Here is a 22539-nt window from a genome sequence, read left to right on the forward strand (position 1 = left end):
TTCCCAGCTCGGTCCCTCTGCCTGGCCAATCGGTATAAATCCTTTTCTCCTTCCTTAGTGTCCAACCTCTCATACAGCTCCTCATATGCCTTTTCCTTGGCTTTCGCCACATCCCTCTTTACCTGCTGCCGCATCTCCTTGTACTCCTGCCTACTTTTCTCATCACTCTGTCTATCCCACTTCTGTTTTGCCAACCTCTTTCTCCTTATGCTCTCCTGCACTTCCTCATTCCACCTCCACGTCTCTTTGTCTTCCTTTCTATTTCCAGATGTCACGCCAAGTACTTTTCTAGCTGCCTCCCTCATCACTCCTGCAGTAGTTTCCCAATCATCCAGAACCTCTTCACCACCACCAAGCCCCTGTCTGACCTCTTCCCTGAACCTCACACTAAACTCTTCCTCCTTCAGTTTCCACAATCTTATTCTTCTTTCAGTCCTCACTCTCCTCCTCTTCTTCTTCACCTCCAAAACCATCCTACAGACCACCATCCGATGCTGTCTAGCTACACTGCCCCTGCCAACACCTTACAGTCTCCAATCTTCTTCAGGTTGCATCTCCTGCATAGAATATAGTCCACCTGTGTGCACCTTCCCCCACTCTTATACGTCACCCTATGAACCTCCTTCTTCTTAAAATACGTGTTCACCACTGCCATTTCCATCCTTTTAGCAAAATCTACCACCATGTGCCCTTCCACATTCCTCTCCTTAAAACCATACCTACCCATCACCTCCTCATCACCTCTGTTCCCTTCACCTACATGCCCATTAAAGTCTGCCCCAATCACCAATCGTTCTTCCCTAGGTACACCATCTACCACTTCATCTAATTCACTCCAGAATCTTTCCTTCTCCTCCATCTCACAGCCAACTTGTGGAGCATAGGCACTGATGACATTTATCATCATCCCTTCAACTTCCAACTTCACGATCCTCACCTTTTCAGAAACTCTCTTCACCTCCACTACACTCTTACTGTACTCTTCCTTCAGAATCACCCCTACACCATTTCTCTTTCCATCCACACCATGATAAAACAGTTTGAACCCACCTCCAATGTTCCTGCTCTTACTCCCTTTCCACTTGGTCTCCCGAACACACAACATATCTACCTTTCTCCTCTCCATCATTTCAGCTATCTCTCTCCCTTTACCAGTCATAGTACCAACATTTAAAGTACCAACCCGAACCTCCACTCTCCTACACTGCTCCTTTTCCTGCCGTCCCAGCCTGTCTGTGGATGGTGTTGGTAATTGTTGGGGATCCATGAAATTCCGGAGTAAGAACGGGGGTTTGAGGATGGATTTGGACTGTAGTTAATGTCAACCGTCTGCTACACTGACTCAGATCTACAGTTTGCTTCTGATCATCATCACTGTACCACGCAACATTATCTATTATAAATGGACATTTAGTGCAACCCAGATGAGGATGGGTTTCCTCTTGAGTTTGGTTCCTCTCAAGGTTTCTTCCTTATGCATCTCAGGGAGGTTTTTTTGCCACAGTCTCACCGACTTGCTCATCAGAGACAAATTTACACTTATAAAGAACATCTTATTCATTTTTTTTACCACATTATCTGTGTAAAGTAAAGTAATACAATGTTCATTGTTAAAAGCGCTATACAAATAAAAATTTATTGAATTGAATTAACTAATGGACATTTGAGTGCAAACTGTTCATGACAATTGTCACAAAAAGTCCAAATACCTTTTTTACACTCAGACTACTTACAATGATCTCTCCCCTGGTTTTATCTATCTATCTATCTATCTATCTATCTATCTATCTATCTATCTATCTATCTATCTATCTATCTATCTATCTATCTATCTATCTATCTATCTATCTATCTATCTATCTATCTATCTATCTATCTAATGTTATATTTTGTCTGACTTTAACCATCAGCACCAGCAACATGTCTGCGTAAATTTTTTTTTAATCCTTCAATTATTTTTATTCAATCATAATTTTCATTTGTTATATTACTTAAATAACATTTAAAAGTTATTTATTTGATCTCTTTTTTTTTCATTCAGTTTTTTCTTTCAGTTTTATTTAAAGACATGTCAGAGTGGAATGAAGTAAACTCAGTGGTGAATGTGATAAACTGCTCAGCTATAAGGTTTGTGTCAGAACCAATTTTTGGGATGTTAAAAATAACCCAGGAGGTTTGGTAACCCATAGAACCTGTATTTCATTTAACCCAGCACTGCCTCTGAGTATCCCAATGAGCTTCCTGCTATATTTTGATCCAAGTTACATAAATGACCCCAATTGTGTCTCTTTGTGAGTTTTGTTTCGAGGGATGTTCTCATTAATTAGGATGTTAGTGATGTTTTTGTTCCACGGTTCTCACAAATGATAGTTTAAAGATTTCCTCACAGTTAAATGGATTCATTTGGACAAAATGACATTGCAAAGGTCACTTCCCTTACTTATGCAGTCACTTACCATAACACTTTTTCCATTATGCAGCATTGATTCGATTGCGTTGGCAGGATGTTAGGATGGATTTTTTTCCAATTTGGTAAACCACTGCGCTAAACAGCTGTGTTGGGTTCCTGCTCGAATCATTAGCAAAAGCATGATGCCTGAAGCACTGTATGGCCTTTAACCTTTACATACTGAGCTCATCATGTCAGGACTCTTCAAGCTTCCTAATTATTTGCATCTTTTGACCATTTTGCACAATGTTTCTTAAAAATATAAATAAATAAACATAAAAGAGTTTAAATTAAAACCTTCAATGCAACACACATTTATTCACGATGTCCTTACTTTACTCAGATAAAAAAAAACATGAAAACATGATAAAAAAATATCAATAAACATTTGTTTTACTGATGCGCCAGGTCTCAAATCAAGCACCACATCTGCCATGATGCAACACATCCGGCAATTAAAACAGCTCATCTGGAAACAAAGCAAAAATTACATTTGGTGTCCTGATGATTTATGTAATTTAAAACATAATTACTTTTACATTTATAAGAATATTTTGTCTTCATGCTCTATGTTTTGTTTCACTAATAATAACCAAACATTTGCATAAAGCATCAATATTTGTCCATGCATATGTGGATTATAGTATTAAAAACTTAAAGAATGTTCATTTAAGTTTTCTTCTTTTTTCAGGTTCTCTCATTAGAGGTCGCCACAGCGGATCATCTGCCTCCATACCCCCTGTCCTCCACATTTGCTTCTTTCACACCTACATGTCTTCCCTCACCACATCCATAAACCTCCTCTTTGGTCTTTCTCTTTTCCTCCTTCCTGGCATCTCCATCCTCAGCATTCTCCTACTGATATACCCCATGTCCCTCCTCTGCACATGTCCAAAGCATCCCTCACCTTGTCTCCAAAACGTCCTACATGCGCTGTCCCTCTAATAAACTCATTTCTTATCCTGTCCATCATTGTCACTCCCAACGAAAACCTCAACATCTTCAGCTCTGCTACCTCCAGCTCTGCCTCCTGTCTTTTACTCAATACCACTGTCTCTAAACCATACAACATCTCAGGTCTCACCACAGTCCTATAAACTTTCACTTTCAATCTCACAGATACTCTTCTATCACAAATCACTCCTGCTATCACTCTTTTCCACCCACTCCACCCTGCCTGCACTCTTTTCTTCACTTCTCTAACACACTCTCCATTACTTTGCACTGTTGACCCCAGGTACCTGAACTCCACCTTCTCCAGCTTGGCTTCAACTACTCTTTCTCAAAACTGCATGGTGTGACTGATCAATTTAATAATACTAATATTAGTACTTAGAATGTATTTTATTTAAGTCTGTGATAAAAAATGTAAAGAATTATGTAAAATCATTAAAAGTATCAATTCAAGTCAAAACTTCTTGTAGATAAATGCAGCACACATTCATCTGCAATTGAAATTAGTGAAAAGATTTTCACTGCATCAATCCTACAGTTACTGTCTTTATATAAAGCAACATACAGCATAACATCAAGATTTAGCTGCCTGTCCTTGACTTAAACACAGGCTCTATTCTCCTACACAATGGTAACCCACAAAACACACAACAGGTATTTCACTGTTAGGTTTTACAGTATTTTGTTGCTTTTTTTCTTGATTTTACGGTAAACGACAAGCAGCAGGGTATCTACTGTTTTTATTTACAGTTTGCTTTCATAAATTAAACTTACTGTTAAAATACATTTTATTTCACACATTTAAACGCTTTAATCTCACAGCAAAATCCTCAGTAATAAAAGAGCACTTACACAGTGGTGAAGTAACACTGAAGCAGTGATGAAGTTAATAAAACATGGGGATTGAACTTTGATGGACACCTGTGAATAAGCAGGATCACTGAAGGGAAGAGAAACAAGAGCAGAGAAACACAACTTACAGCCAAAGCCAAAGATGAAATCAACTGAAAATAAAACATTAAATCTCTCAAGATTTCAGCAGAGGATCATTAAACAATCCCCAAAACAGCATCACCAGCTTCACTTATTAAAAGCTCTATTGGAGATTTTGTATGTTTATGTGTGCGTTTATTTGTAGTCACCATAATGGAGATCAGTGTTTTAGTGTTGCTCTTGAAACTTGACTACTTAAAATTAGCTAGGAAAAAGAGTAGAAAAAATGTATTAGGAAGAAGATTAATAAAATAAAAGCCTCACAACAGATTGGATCAGATCATATCTGATCACCATGGAACAGTTGAGTAAAAAGTCATTGCCTAAAAATAAGTGAAGGAAATTATATGAACAGCTGAATAAATTATTCATGCTGTGATGTTTTTTGGGAGTTTTGTACTATTCTGGCACCCAGCATGCATTGTGGCATGAAAGTTATTAAATCACCATTCTTGAGTTTCATATGCTGATTCTTGATGTCTGTGTATCTAAATGGTGTTACAGCTCTAAAAGCTTTATGCATAAAATATTTTCCCTATACTTAGTATTTTGTCAAGTTACATTGAAGTCCTATTACTGTCATAAACAATAGACGTTTTATTAGAAATCAACACTAAGTTAAGTTCATTATGCAATGTTTATTTCACCATCACTACCATCACCACCAAATAAAAAAATTCTCTTGATTTTTCTTGTCATAACAAATGTGCTTTACAAACACAGTTACAACAACCAGAGAAATTCTAACAAAGAGTCAGGAGTCAAAAGCCCAACTAAAGCATCCACTGATTTTAGAAACGATGAGGTCAAACGAAACATTGACAATAATATAAACCCCTGTTAAGTCTTAAAGAATATTTTGTAGAAATTTGACAGAAATAAAGTCAAACTATAATAAGTGAAGCTGGTAATTCTGTATTTGGAGTTGTTTAATCATCATGTTTTAATTCAGTTGATTTTATTTAAGGCTGTAACTGTCACCCATCATGCATTGCAGCATGAAGGTTTGTTTGTTAATAGTCACCATTTTTGAGTTTTATGTGCTGATTCTTGATGTGTGTGTGTGAGAGATGTTAATAGTGCTGTAGCGCTAAAGGTTTTGTGACTAAAATGACCAACATTTTCTTGGAGAGTTGTTTTACTATCATAAACACTAAATAATTTACTAGAACGAAAGAAAGATCCTCAAAGCTTAAGCACTCATTAGTATCTTAACATAATGATCATTATATAATCAGTCATATTTAACCATGGACATTTAATTAAAAGCTCTTTCATTTTCTTGTTGCAATAAATGTGCTTTACAAACACAAATATAACAGCAAGAAAAAAACTAATGCTAAAGAGTGGAGGGTCAAGAAGCCCAATTAACACATCCACTGATCTCCAAAATGGTGAGGTCAAACTAAACTGTTTAATAAAATATAAACCAAGTCTTAAATAATGTTTTTAGAAATCCCATATGAAAATCTGATATATGCCATATATAAACATATATATAAAATCATACTTAATATATATGAACATACTTGTAGTTATATTGGTTTCTTGAGACATATATAATAAAGTATATGCACAAACATTTGGAAAACATGTTATTTAACTTATAGTCTAATGTTTTTATACATACAGTATGTAGGATACATATACTTTAATATACATTTAAGTACAAATACATATATGAGAAACCTGATGTTGAGTTATGGAATTAGTTACTATGTGAAACTAATGTTACTTAGATGTTCCTGTAGAATTTGCCCATGGGACTATTTTACACTGCTATGCTCCTAGAGAGTCCTTTGAGAGGTCAGTCTCCGCTGTTGGATGGAGATCTGCCAAATGTATAAATGTAAATGCTGGGGAATTCAATTATTTTGGCTCTTCCTTGAATAGAAGCAAATAATTCAAATAAGATATGTTTAAAATACTATAAGATAATTATAATTGTTCCCAAATTACTCTCTCATAACATGAATGTAATGGATCCAAAACCAACCTGATCAAATTTTATACATTATACATGCCATTTTACCATTATACATTAAAGATGAAAAACAAAAAAAAATACATAAATGGAGGCAAGTGGGCAGAATACTTCAGCTTTGTCATCTCGGTGTATATTTTCCTTTGATAATATTCAAATTTTCAAACAAACATGACTGTCTCTAAATCTTTTACTTTATTTTAACTTACATTTACTTGTGTAATTTCTTTGTAAAAGGGTTGACACGCTACAAGCCGTCACGCTCCCTGAGATCTCAAAACTCTGGGCTTCTAGTAGTTCCTAGAATAGCAAAGTCCACTAAAGGTGGTAGATCATTCTCACATTTAGCTCCTAAACTCTGGAACAGTCTTCCTGACAGTGTTCGGGGCTCAGACACACTCTCCCAGTTTAAGTGTAGATTAAAAACATATCTTTTTAGCAAAGCCTACACATAACACACATCACATATCATAACCTTGTGCTCCAGAACATCTGATCACATGCACATTATCAACTTGTGCTGTTAATATCATGAACAGCAGCTACGCTAATTCCTCTCCACTGCTTCTCTTTCTCTCCCATCCCGAGACACCCTGAGGTTTGGCCAGCTCCAGTCATGTCCCACCTCATGAAGATTATGGACTTTAAAGAAGTAGATGCCGAACTCGCAAACATCCTGAACCATCTAGAGACGTACCAGGGCCAATTGGATCCCACTTCATGTGTGGAGTTTGACATTGGACCTCCTGAAGTGTTTAAAGGCTCTGGCATGGAGAAGCTGATGCTGGATCTGTGATGATCACAAATGTTGAGCTCAGTAGCTCCTACTTTTATACCAAAGACTGTAGAAAGAACATTTACTTATAATCTTATACTCCAGTGCTCATGTTAGTTCTCACTGTCCAGTGTTCTGTATTGTTGAAAGATTTATGATCAAACTCTTGATGTCACCCAAATGAGGATGAAGTTCCCCTTTTGAGTCTGGTTCCTCTCAAGGTTTCTTCCTCATTACATCTAAGAGAGTTTTTCCTTGCCACAGTTGCCACGGCTGTTCATCAGTTAACGCTGTTAATTCACAGTATACAGTTTATATGAAATTAAAAAATGGCATGTTTCTGTCAGTGTAGAACAGAAAAAAATGTTCAATTAAGTTGCGATTAATTACAAATGAACTCGTTTGATTAATCATGACAAAAATATTTTAATCTATTGACAGCCAATATATAAATAATATATATAAATATGTATGTATGTATGTATGTATGTATGTATGTATGTATGTATGTATGTATGTATGTATATTTGTTTGTGAGTAAGTTTGATATGATGTTAAAAGTCTGTGTATATGGCCTCTGATGTTTTCACCCTCAATGTCTGCTCCATGCTCTCCCAATCTATAAATGTAAATGCTGGGGAATTCAATTATTTTGGCTCTTCCTTGAATAGAAGCAAATAATTCAAATAAGATATGTTTAAAATACTATAAGATAATTATAATTGTTCCCAAATTACTCTCTCATAACATGAATGTAATGGATCCAAAACCAACCTGATCAAATTTTATACATTATACATGCCATTTTACCATTATACATTAAAGATGAAAACAAAAAAATACATAAATGGAGGCAAGTGGGCAGAATACTTCAGCTTTGTCATCTCGGTGTATATTTTCCTTTGATAATATTCAAATTTTCAAACAAACATGACTGTCTCTAAATCTTTTACTTTATTTTAACTTACATTTACTTGTGCAATTTCTTTGTAAAAGGGTTGACACGCTACAAGCCGTCACGCTCCCTGAGATCTCAAAACTCTGGGCTTCTAGTAGTTCCTAGAATAGCAAAGTCCACTAAAGGTGGTAGATCATTCTCACATTTAGCTCCTAAACTCTGGAACAGTCTTCCTGACAGTGTTCGGGGCTCAGACACACTCTCCCAGTTTAAGTGTAGATTAAAAACATATCTTTTTAGCAAAGCCCACACATAACACACATCACATATCATAACCTTGTGCTCCAGAACATCTGATCACATGCACATTATCAACTTGTGCTGTTAATATCATGAACAGCAGCTACGCTAATTCCTCTCCACTGCTTCTCTTTCTCTCCCCATCCCGAGACACCCTGAGGTTTGGCCAGCTCCAGTCATGTCCCACCTCATGAAGATTATGGACTTTAAAGAAGTAGATGCCGAACTCGCAAACATCCTGAACCATCTAGAGACGTACCAGGGCCAATTGGATCCCACTTCATGTGTGGAGTTTGACATTGGACCTCCTGAAGTGTTTAAAGGCTCTGGCATGGAGAAGCTGATGCTGGATCTGTGATGATCACAAATGTTGAGCTCAGTAGCTCCTACTTTTATACCAAAGACTGTAGAAAGAACATTTACTTATAATCTTATACTCCAGTGCTCATGTTAGTTCTCACTGTCCAGTGTTCTGTATTGTTGAAAGATTTATGATCAAACTCTTGATGTCACCCAAATGAGGATGAAGTTCCCCTTTTGAGTCTGGTTCCTCTCAAGGTTTCTTCCTCATTACATCTAAGAGAGTTTTTCCTTGCCACAGTTGCCACGGCTGTTCATCAGTTAACGCTGTTAATTCACAGTATACAGTTTATATGAAATTAAAAAATGGCATGTTTCTGTCAGTGTAGAACAGAAAAAAATGTTCAATTAAGTTGCGATTAATTACAAATGAACTCGTTTGATTAATCATGACAAAAATATTTTAATCTATTGACAGCCAATATATAAATAATATATATAAATATGTATGTATGTATGTATGTATGTATGTATGTATGTATGTATGTATGTATGTATGTATATTTGTTTGTGAGTAAGTTTGATATGATGTTAAAAGTCTGTGTATATGGCCTCTGATGTTTTTTCACCCTCAATGTCTGCTCCATGCTCTCCCAATCTCCTAAAACAAGCTGACCTGTGTATTATTTTCATTTGTTGCGCACACTCAGCACATAACAATGACAGAGTGAGAATGTTTACTCGCGATTAGCAGAAAGGCCTGTCACTAATTAGTCCGATCTACCTTTATTGTTCCATTTGCACATTTCAGACAGACAGATCGTTATTAATTAGGGTCACGGCTGAGGTAAATGAAGTGAACAAGAAGCCCTACAGCTATATGAAGGACACTGAAACTATTCTCCCATTACCCCCAGCGGAGCATTTAGCGAAGTAAAGTATTGGCACTACATAAAAGCTGCATTAGAATTGCAGAGGCAGCTCATAAACTCTCCAATCAGAGCTTTAAAATGGTTCGCTAATGCATTCACAAGTGATCCTTAATGACCTTTCAGCTCAATACAGTTTATTAACTGGTTTAAATACCTCTCAAATGTGAATAATGACCTTAATAGCAATATGAGTTAAGCATATTATTGGAAAACTCAGACCCATGTATGTAGTACACAGTGCAGCGTATTGATAAAATTATGGGTCTGCTAGATTTTAGGAACCAGAGAAATCAAACATTAAATACTTACTTACTGTATAAGCTAAGAATAAATGTTAAAAAGCTTTATATGTTCTCCTTTTTGACATTACCATTGATGATTAAGCTTTAAAAAACACAAAGATTAATTTATTTTACTGCATTTAAAGAATATTTCGCAACAATAGGTTTGGACTTCAATTGCCGCAAATAGTTTTTCACTCAAGTCTTCATCAGTGTACTGATGCTACACTGTAAAAGTTTACGATAAAAAAAAAATGGCATCTATGGTTGCCAAATCTGCCACAATGAACTTTTCAGTGAAAAAAATGCTCCTGTAAATTAACGGTAAAACACTGGCAACTCATTTTATTTGCAAAAACCGAATGCACTTAAATTTGCCAACAGATTTACATACAGAATAATACAAACGCATTAAAAATAGCTATTAAAATAAAATTTCTTGCAGATAACAACAGCACAAATTGATGTGTATATACTGTATACTGTATTGTGTCTTTATTCTTTTATATATTTGCACATTTCTTTTTTTTCTGCAGTAACAGAGACATTTCACTACTGTGGGATGAATAAAGGTAGATCTTATCTTATATCTAAAATTAGTGAAGAGATTCTGCATCAGTAATAACAGTTACTGTCTTTATATAAAGCATCATGCAGCATAACATCAATGTTTCACTGTCCGTTCTTGACTTAAACACAGGTTCTATTCTCCTACACAATGGTAACCCAAACAAACAACAGGAATTTGACTGTTAGGTTCTTCAGCATTTTGTTGGAGTTTCATTATTTTACAGTAAAAAACTGTCAGCAGGGTTAAAATCAACTGAAAATAAAACACAATAAATCTCTAATGATCTCAGCAGAGGATGATTAAATAATCCAAAAACAGCATTAGCAGCTTTAGACTATGAATTAAATTGAATTGAATTGAATTAAAATGTATTAAAGCCATTGAATTGAATGAATAAGGTTAGTCATGCATACACAGCTATTATAAGAGCTGCTGAAAATGAAGCAACACCTTCCAATTAATCTGATTTGAGAATCTAAGTTGAACAGATACATTTATGAGATCATAATGGAGACTCTGTTTTTCACAGATTAATAGATGGCGGCAGAAAATCAATTCGACAAATTCTAAAAAGATGAATTCGATGTTATAGACAAGGATATAAAGAAATAATCAATTATTAATAAAATGAAGTCTTCGCATGTGAGCAAGAGTCTCTATTTAATGAAACTGTTTAACCATCTAACCATCTAATGTTAACTAAATGATTCAAAGCAATTTTAATGCAATCATCATCTTTATTCATTTTTTGCATTTATTTGGATGGATTACTTAATAATTTGAATAAAATAATAAATCTTGCTACATATAACATTTTTGGAAAAGCTAAATAAGATACTAAAGTGACTGATCTGTTGATCCCTACTTCTGTAGACAGGAAGCTACGCTGTAAGTTGCTACACCTACACCTGACCATGAGATTGGTCTTTTTTTTAACATCCTATTCCTAATTTTAGTTGCCATTCGATGTTATAATAACCTCCACTCTTCTGAGAAGATGTTCCAACAGATTTTGTGGAGATTCATTCAGTCATGAGTTGTTAGTAAAGTCAGGTACTGTTGTAAGTGAGGTGAGGAGGTCTGGGGGTGCAGTCAGCATGAATTCATCCCAAAGATGTTCAACTGAGTTGCTGCTCTATAGCAGGAGATCTTCCACTCAAACCCATTTTCATGGAGCTGGCTTTATGCACAGGAGCATTGTGATGCTGGAACAGGTTTCAGTCTCCAAGTTCAAGTAAGGTGAAAGTTTCAGCTACAGCATCAAAAAGCGTCCTCTACAATTGTGTGTCTCCAACTTTGTGGTAACAGTTTGGGCAAAAAAAAAAAAAAACATATGGTTGAAAAGGTCTCCCAAAAATGTTGTCTAAATGGTGTCTCTTATTAGATGAATGAGATTTGTTTATTAAGTTCTATGTCATTGATATCTAAAGCTCTTATGAAAATAAAGGTGAACATTTTTTGACACCATGAGGTGGTGCTACAATCTCACTCTTACAATCTCAGTTTGTGAATTTGATTTCATATGAAGAATTTGTGATTGAATGGACATCATAAGATATTGAGAAGTTAAGAATAAATAAATCTTCTTAATATTTAAAATTTTGTAAGAGAAAATCAAAATTTAGCAGTTTAATCTTTTTTGATTTGTCTTTTACACAAACACACAGTACAGCATGCAGTAAAATGCTTATTGCAACAGTCTGTGACATAAAAAGAGTTGGAAACAATTAAAAGGCAAACTGCATGAAAGGCAAGAAATGCATAATAGAGTAGAATTTCCAATACAAAAAATGTATATACATATAAAAAATGCAATATATATAATATATAAAATTACAGTGAACTGAAATAAAATATCATCTTTGCAAAAAATGTACTTTTATTATTTATCATTTTTACTTATTTATTTAATTCATATTGCACCAATAATTAAATGTATTTAAACATGTTATATGCAAGTAAGAACTCCTCGATGACAAACAGGAAAATACTTATGGCCATTAATTCTTCCGATTACAGTCTTTTATTCCTTCTAAATCACAGCAATTGAATAAAAATCACAAACAATAATAATAAAGAAAGAACAGAATGTAACAGTTATTACTGCTATAAGTTTTTAGTAATAGTTAATGCTGTTAAACATTCATGAAATGTTAGAATATGTTAAACTAGCTATAAACATTTAGCAAAACGCATACAAAAGAATAATTGATCAGCCTCTATTTTTTAATCTCTCTGTCAAAATAAAAAAAACAGTACAGTTTCATATGTGATTGAAAAACTAGAAAGCCTTCTGTGTTGAAAATGCAAAACTGTCTACTCACAGACTTTCTTACTCTACTTACACACGATTTCTGCCATACAAAGTTATAGAAATTATAATGCATTAGAACTAACGGATTAACATAAACCTTGTAGCTGTGAGGACGGTCAGAGATGCTGTGATAGAAAATCCTTCAAACTCAGCATTGAGTAAGTTTTGTGCCCTTCCACTTATTTCTAGAAAATCAGTTCAGTTCAAATTTTCACATTTGTCAATGAGATTTCCCATAAAGCACACATGATTTATTTTCCAGTGTCCTTCACAATAACTTTACGATTATAAGTTTAAAAATGGTTTTAAACATTTTTATTATTATTTTTATTATTATTATATATCTTGTCCAACCATGCCATGTTCTCACATCTCTCTGTGCTGCTGGATCTGCCTGGACATTGTGTCTATTGATTAACCATGAATCTATTGAGCGAGTATTGAGGTCACTGTATTTGTTAATAAAAACACAAAATGCCACAGTGGAACTCCATTAATCATATGAGCCTCTGCTTTCCCTTTTACTTTCACAGTCTTCACTGTGTTGTTTGTTTGGCGACTTTCAAACACGTCCTGAATACGTTTCTTTATAGAGATATGTGCAAAAAGCCATAACGTCACTTTGTAGCAACAGACAGTTTGATGAAGTTAAAATTTATAACATGCAACTGATGTGACTCAAACACACCACAGTAATCTACTGTAACTTTTATTTATATATCTACTGTTATATGTTATATTCCTTATATGTATTGTGATGATTTGTTGTCAGAAAACGAGCTGTTACATATTATTAGTTATTTCCATTGCCAGTTATTATCATGTATTTTTGTTAGATTAGCTGATGTTTTCCTTGGGGAAAGAGTGCAATCAGTAAATAAAATCAGCAAATAAATACAATCACATGCAATCAGTAAATAAAATCAGTATTAAATACAATCACCTACAATCAGTAAATAAAATCAGTATTAAATACAATCACCTACAATCAGTAAATAAAATCAGCAAATACATACAATCACCTACAATCAGTAAATAAAATCAGTGTGTGAGCTGAGGATTTATTTATTTTTTGCTTGAATTTCTCCTGCTTTAGTTTCATTGAGGAATATGAAAATCTTTTTATGTATTTATTTAGGTGAGTAATTCCACAGAATTAAATGTTGTCAACTCTCAGTGCCTCTGTGGTGGCCAAGATCAAGTGGTGTCAGTCAACACCCTGAAAAAGTGTTGTGGTCTCACGGAGACGGGTGCCGTGGACGCCTGTAGTCTTTCAAGCTATCAGCTGTCTGATAAACACCTCGGGTTAAACACCTGTGATTTTCTACAGTGGAAATGTCCATCTCAGAGTAACTCTAGAGCATGTCCACATGTGATGTCCACTCATCAATATTCACTCATAATGTCTACTCATGACTGTCATGCTCCTGAGGTCCAGGCGATCAGTGTTCCTGTCTCTTTCTTCTCTTAGGATCTGCCTGATTAATCCCGACTTCCTACCTCTGGATGGAGTTCTCTTTAATTTGAGACCACTGTGTGAAGCTGAGGATAATGTTTACTCATTATGTCCACTCATTATTTTAATTCAAAATGTTTACTCAAAATACCTATCCGTAATTTCTACTCATACATATCCACTTACAATATCGACTCAATATATTAACACATAAATGCTCAATCATAATGTAAATTTTATCTGAAAAACATTTGCTTGATTTGTATGTGAGAGAGCAGTCCATAGTCTCTCCCTGACAGTAGCAGCACCTCGTCTGTTCGCGGGCTTATTTCAGATTCTGGACTCATTGTTCTGTGTTTGATGTTTTCATCCTTCAATAAGTTATATGGCTGTGGGCACACTGCAGGCTGAGAAAGCAGACATAATGTCATTAATACGTGACGTGTCCCACCACGATCCATTGAGAGCTCAGGGTGTCCCCAGGGGAAACTCCTCTTTATTCCCACCGTCTCGGCAGATATTCTCCTCGGATAAAGATCTAACCAGGGAAAGAGGTCAACTATAAGCAAATATCTCACAATAATGGCTCAAAGTGGATTTAATTTTTCACAAAGCATCCATATTATCCCAGAGGATGAAGCTCATAAAGCACAGACCTTTGTTCTGGGGAGGTTTTATAATGTTAATTAGACTTGGAGGTGGTGAATGTTTTTTTTGTCTCTGGACTGTAATAAATTATTTTCCAGAATGTGTGTAGTATGTTTGGATAAAGTCTGAATATTGGAAATTCATAATTTATTATTTGAAACTAATTTTATCATATTTTAAAATTATATTTTTCTTATAAAGTGTTTTTCTCTACAACTGCAATTTGTGATTTTTGTTATAAAAATGTATTGATTTATTAAAAAAAATTACAATGCATGTCACTTTTTATCCATTTATAACTACATTTAAGTGTATTTTCTTAGTTAAAGTTAAGTTTTAGGTTTTATTTCATGCTTTTTATTATTATGTACAGCATTTTGGATCAGCTTCAACCAAGGTTGATTTTAAATGTGCTTTATAAATTTGATTTGATATTTAGCATTTATGTTCTTGTGGCTATAATGTGTGTAATGTGTGTTTCTTTTACAGTCGATTTCCTTTTTTTTTAAGTTAATAAAACAAATAAAATGCTCATGTTACTGAGAAACCCGAAGTAAACAGTCTTCTGTCATGAATACTTTCCAGCGGTGGAAACTATTTTACTGTTACAAAATGTTGACACTTTTTCAGTTTCAGGTTTGGATGATGTTGCTATTGAAGTCTCTATGGATTTGCTGTTACTATAGAAACAGTGACGGATTCAAACAGACTGTGCTGTCATATAAACTTGTGATCTGAATTGCTGTTGGTACGACTTTCAGAGCTGCTGTTGAAAAAAAATGGAATTGACGCCTTCTGAACATTAGTATTTAAAACTACAATAGCTACATGTGATATAAAAAAAAAAATGATTTAGAGATGGAACATTAACGTGATTGTGTCCCACATTAATACCATCCACATGGCAGAATCCTGACCACCCACATCACTATAAAAATAATTCAAAATATAGTTATTTATAAAATGTTTTTATATTATTGCTATTGTTTGTTAAAATAACAATAAAGGAACATGTGACTATAAGATTTTTAGTCTTCTTTTAAACAAAAGAGCTCAAATTCTTGAGGCTCATGTGCCTCCCTCCTAAATGTGTGTGTATGCATGAAAAAGAGCTCTGCTTCAAGCTTTGGCTCCATGTTCCCAGTGTGTTCCTCTTATTAGTCTTGCCGGGTGTGTGAGCGGCCCTCTCCTCTGGCCTGTTGTTGTTTGTGAGTGCTAGGGGAGCTGCTGAAATGACAGGACATGCCAACAAATTGCATCACTTCTGCCTCAGTGACTGAGGACAAAGTAGCGCCATATGCCCAGATCCAGCGATGAATGGGGTTCATTTCCATGGTCTACTTCTGCCCCAGTACCCCCCCATACCCCTCCCTCCCACCCCACTCCATCCCAAACCACCCCAACTGCTTTATCTTCTTTCTTCTTCTACCCAAGATGCCTGTATGCTATTGCAGCATGATTAATATTTCTTGTTTGGGAAACTGCCTTTATTTTATTTTTTTTATTTTATTATAAACTATGCAATGCATTGCTGTATCATTATGGGTCCAGCTGTGACCGACTCTAAAACTGACTATAAATAAAATTCCGAACACCGATGACTTCAGAAGTAATGTGGAGACATTTTTGTGTATTTAAAATTTCTGATATTATTTACCACAGTATAGATTAAAGAGTTTGTAGACAGTATATTGATTTCATGTACATTTAAAAAGCAAGTTATTTTAAGTCTTTTATATTAAGTTACTATTACAATAATAAAAATTGTGTTACTGTTTATTTATTTCAACTTTATTGATTTTAACTAATGTAAATAAATGATTTAATTAGTTGAAATAAATAACTAAACTTTATTTTACATCATCATCATCATTATTATTATTATTATTATTATTATTATTATTATTATTATTATTATTATTATTATTATTATTGTACCAGTAGTAATAGTTCATTATATTTATCATCATGACATGATTGATTCTTTATATATATATATATATATATATATATATATAAATGTTGTTTTTAATTCTATAATTACTGCCACTACTAATAATAGTGATTATTATTATTATTATTATTATTATTATTATTATTATTATTTTAGATTGGAGAATTGCTTTTTTTTTTATTCCTTTATTTTAGAATAAAATGAGCTGCTGCATCTGGAGAAGGTATCGGTTAATGGTATCTACACTAAACCCCACTCTGTCTCCAGCAGAGTTATGTGTCCTCGTAATCCCTCTAATTAGAGTGCAGCACTGATAATCAATTAAAACACTAGGGTCTAATCTGTTAACTTCACCCTTTGCCCTGCGCTTGCAAACTCACCCATTAGTATCAGTTTATTTTATTAAAACGGCAATTAAGTTTGGAGAAGGGAAACAATCTAAAACCTTTATCACGATCACTGCCTATTTGTGGCACTGTGTTTACTGATTAGTTATTTGGAGTGTCTGATAATACATCTAATTACAAAATGTGTGTGTGTGTGTGTGTGTGTGTGTGTGTGTGTGTGTGTGTGTGTGTGTGTGTGTGTGTAAGAGAGAGAGCGAGAGAGAGAGAAATAGAAGGAACGAGAGAGAGCGAGATGGCGAGAGAAAGAGAGAGAGAGAGAGGAATATATATATATATAGAGAGAGAGAGAGAGAGAGAGAGAGAGAGCGAGAGAGAGAAAGAAAGAAAGGAGAGAGAAGAGAGAGAGAGAGAGAAAGAGAGGACGAGAGAGAGAGAGAGAGAGGAAGGAGAGAGAACGAGAAAGGGAGAGAGAGAGAGAGAGAGAGAGAGAGAGAGAGAGAGAGAGAGAGAGAGAGAGAGAGAGAGAGAGAGAGAGAGAGAGAGAGAACGAGAAAGGGAGAGAGAGAGAGAGAGAGAGAGAGAGAGAGAGAGAGAGAGAGAGAGAGAGAGAGTTCGTCTCTCAGTGTCTGTCAGTGTTAAATTGAGCGTAGACAGTCCAGAGGTTGAAACCATGTCTGTACAGATGTTGGATGGCAGATTTCTGATTGTCGGCCCCCCTTAATGAATGTAGGTCACTTTACTACTGCTAATGTGCAGCATGCAGGACAGCTGCTAATCACTTAACTCTTTTTCTGTTATAAAAAAAAATTAACATCACGTTTTTATAAAATATTTCTATGTTCTGTTGAACATCTGTAATGCAGCACAATACACTATACAGATCTACTATTCTACTTCTACGCTGTTAAATGAATCAGAACGATGAGTTTAACTCCTGACTGTTTTTCAGTTTTGTGCTATTTTATATTTAGAGTATATCATGTTTGATGAGAGACAGAAGATATTCTGCTTCAACCTGCATCCTCTGTGCTATCAGCTTATTATTATGACTTTTTTAAGGATTTGATTTGATATGTGAAAAAAGAAAAAGAGCAAGACTGTGTATTTTCAGGACTCTTCTGACATGCCTGGGTTTATTACGCTAGAGGTCATGTTATATCTTTTTCTTTGTACCACAAAGTTACTGGATTCTTTAATCTGATTGGCCGAGGGCTGCTCTGAAAGTAGCTCTGACTGTAATTCGACTCACAGTTGAGAAAATGAATGAACAGATTTTTTTCTTAAAAAAAAAAAGATATTTATTTTGTATTTGTTGAAGGGTCTTTAGTGGTATTGGACATCACAGAAATAGAGATAAAACTTATGTAAGTATTGTGTCTAGCAAAGGAAAAACTTCAGCAGTGAGCACGCATTTTAATCTTTAACAGATTCCTGGCTGTAGCCAATCAGGTTCAATGCTGAGATGTTGAGATGTTCACAAAGGCTGAAAAGAATGAATATCTGACTTACTTTATCTTTTGTTGAACAAATCTGGCTTTTTTCTTCTAAGGTCTCTTATCAACAAGGCATTTCCTTTAATAGAACTAGTGCTCACTTGATGTTTTTTCTTATGTAAAATAGTGACGGTAAAATCCTGTAAATTATAAAACATGAACTTACTGTTTATTTACCAGTTGAATATTGTAAATGTAAATAACAGTAAAAATAATACTTTTTGCTTTATTGCTTTGTAAAACTATTCCCTACATTAGTTTACTAGTTTAGTCCACTTGACAGAGTGAATGAAAACAAATGAGTGAATTGAGACACTGATGAACACCTGCTGTTAACAAACACAATCACTGAAAGAAAGAACAAGAAACAAAACTACACACAGTTACAGACTTTAATGAAATCAACTGAATTAAAACATGATGATTAAACAACTCCAAATACAGAATTATCAGCTTCACTTATTATAGTTTACTTTATTTCTGTCAAAATTCTACAAAATATTCTTTAAGACTTAACAGGGGTTTATATTTTATAGGAAATGTTTCGCTTGACCTCACCGTTTCTAAAATCAGTGGATGCTTTAGTTGGGCTTTTGACCCCTGACTCTTTAACATTAGTTTGTTTCTGGCTGTTGTGTACGACGGCATTAATACACCATCGTACACAACAGCCAGAAACAAACTAATGTTAAAGACGAAGCTTTCGAGATTTAAACTCAAATATTGTGATATTGATGATTTTATCCCAAAGTGGCCTTAATGCACCATTGTGGTTGTGAATGTGTTTGTAAATCTTATTTGATTTTGGTTAAACATTGATGGTAAAATAAACATCAGCTAATGAAATTAACTTTTCAACACAAATAACTTGTGCACTACTTTCTTCATTTATTTTTATTTTGATGTTATTTGACTTGTTAGGACTTTTTACTAGTCTGTTTCATGGTGAGCAATTTCGATTGGCTTGGTTTGGTTTTGTTTTCCAAAAACGAATTTAAACAGGTCAAGGTTCTAGAGCAACACTAAAACACTGTTCTCCATTATGGTGACTACAAATTAGTACACTTAAACACCTAAAATCCCTATTAGAGCTTTTAATAAGTGAAGCTGGTGATGCTGTTTTGGGGATTGTTTAATGATCCTCTGCTAAAATCTTGAGAAACTTTGTTTTATTTTCAGTTGATTTCATCTTTTGTAAGTTGTGTTTCTCTGCTCTTGTTTCTCTTCCCTTCAGTGATCCTGCTTGTTCACAGGTGTCCAGCAAAGTTCAATCCCCATGTAATTATTCAATTTATTATTTTATTAACTTCATCACTGCTTCAGTGTTACTGCAACACTGTGTTGTGTGGACACACATAAGTGCGCTTTTATTACTGAGGATTTTGCTGTGGGATTAAAGGGTTTAAATGTGTAAAATAATATAAAAAAAAACACAGTACAACATTTATTTAACAGTAATATACTGTAAGTTTAATTTACAGATGCAAACTGTAACAAAATAAATAAACAAACAAATAAATAAATAAATAAATAAATAAATAAATAAATAAATAAATAAATAAATAAATAAAGATTACTGGCAAACCTGCTGCCAGTAGTTTACTGTAAAATCAAGAAACAAATCAGCAACAGTCAAATTCCTGTTGTGCATGTTGTGGGTTATCATTGTGCAGGAGATTAGAGCCTGTGTTTAATTCAAGGACAGACAGCAGAGAAATATTGATGTTGTATGTTACTTTATATTAAATGTAGTAACTGTGTAGGATTGATGCAGTGAGAATTTGAATTTATGCTGCTGTTTCATAAAAAAAGATTTGACTTGAATTGATACTTTTAATGATTTTGAAAAAAAAATAGTTTTTTGTCATGGACTTATAAAATACATTCTGAGTACTAATATGCTCAAATTATTTAATTATTATAAATATTAGTTTATAAACAAATGGCCATTGGTTAATTTAAGTGTAGTCAGTTTTTGCGAATAAATTGAGTTAACTCCAGCTGACAGTATTTTACCATTCATTTACAGGACAATTTTTTACAATGTAAAGTACCAGTTTATCCATATTTCCTACAGTAGATTTCTGGCAAACACAGCTGACATTTTTTACCTTAAGTTTTACAGGATTTTATTTTACACTGCACTATCCTGCGTAATTCTAAAGTCTGTTGCAAGTCCATGAAAATAGAAATTATTGCCATTTTGCTGTTGCCTTGTGACTGGCTGATTAGTTCATCGAAAGAGAGTACAGGTGTTCTAATAAAGTGGACAGCACATGTGTTAGCTTTGATTTATTTTCGTGATGACAAGTATGTCTTCTTTTAGGTACAAATTCCAGCTTCAGCTCCACCCTGCAAACTTCACATTAATGTCACAAATGCATGTAATAACATACAGCATTACTCGTGTGTACCTACAGTATGTTCTTACATGTATATTATTCCATGTGATTTGTGTTCACTGCTGACTCTGAAACAATTTACTAACATTAAAATAAATTAATTAATTAAAATAAACCTCCTTACTTTGAGCTGTAAAGTAGTTCAAGGTTCTTAGTAAGCATATGTTTACTCTGGGATCAGGGGAATCTCTGTGGGCTGTAATTCTGACCTGGCTCACTGATGATGATTGCTATGTGTTCCTGCCACCTTCTCTGGCTCACTACCAGCTGTTCCCTGCCACGGGGCATTCAGACTCGATCTCTCAGTGTCTGACCAGGAGTGTGTCGGCCCTCAGGTGATGTTTTGGTGCCAGGTTGGCTGGGTTCATGCCAGATAGCATAGTGTTTATGTCCTTAACAGTCATTATCATTGCTTGTGATCTTGAATAATCAGGTGTGAAAAGTGAAGCAGCTTTTTAAAATTTCTCAATATTGTTTACTGAATTGCCAAATGTTTGTGAATACTCAACCTTAGGTTTGATCTATAGAGCAACGAGGGCTTTTATAAGAACAAATATTATAAAAAATTAATGATGTTGTCCATTTCTACTTTCAAACTTCAAAAAATAAAAATAATTAAATGACTTCTTCAGTGTTTTACAAAATCTTTAATGGATTAAGAAACTGTAACAAACTAAATATGACTTTAAATATAACCACCTTTTGGTTGTGGAGCGAAAAAGAAAAGAAACACCCACTACTGGTCTCCTTTATTCTTTTTTTTCTTTTGGCTCTCTCTTTTATTTTCTAAAAAAAAGCAGATCAAATATTTCTGCATGAGGAGACTTTTTTACATCCTGCTCTGACTGTTGTCCCGGCCCCGCCGTTTCCGCTTAGACACTCTGATCCCCCTGACGGCACCCCAAATGTCACCATCGTGCTGCAGTTCCTGGGTGTGTGTGTGTGTGTGTGTGTGTGTGTGTGTGTGTGTGTGTGTGTGTGTGTGGGGGGTAAAGTGAAGGTGCGGAGGGGAATCTCCTCCTAGTTTACCTTTACACATGCAGATTAGACAGTGACTTTAATGCATTAAACCAATCAATGTTTACATATAGAGCATTAATTCTAATTATTATATAGACCGTGTATTTGCACTGTGCATATAATCATGTAATAACACTGACACTGTGATTATTGCATGGTGATTATTACAGTAAAGTATGTGGTGTCCTGGTTAGTTGTTTTTTGCATTATCGTGCGTTGTTGCCTGTAGCACATTGGTTCTAGGGGAAAGTTTTTTTGTTTCATAGTGTACTGTACCAAAAGTGCATGACTGAAATGACAATAAAAGACTAGTTTACTTGTCAAATACAATTAAATTCATGGACAATAATCACCTTAGAATGAATACATTCTCTTTTCCATTCATTCCCAAACACGAAACATATAGTACTATAATATTACTAATAATATAACTTTTTATTTTATAACCTCTTTATTTCTGTAGCACTG

The sequence above is a fragment of the Silurus meridionalis genome, chromosome 22 (genome assembly GCF_014805685.1).
Source record: "Silurus meridionalis isolate SWU-2019-XX chromosome 22, ASM1480568v1, whole genome shotgun sequence".
Taxonomy (NCBI): domain Eukaryota; kingdom Metazoa; phylum Chordata; class Actinopteri; order Siluriformes; family Siluridae; genus Silurus; species Silurus meridionalis.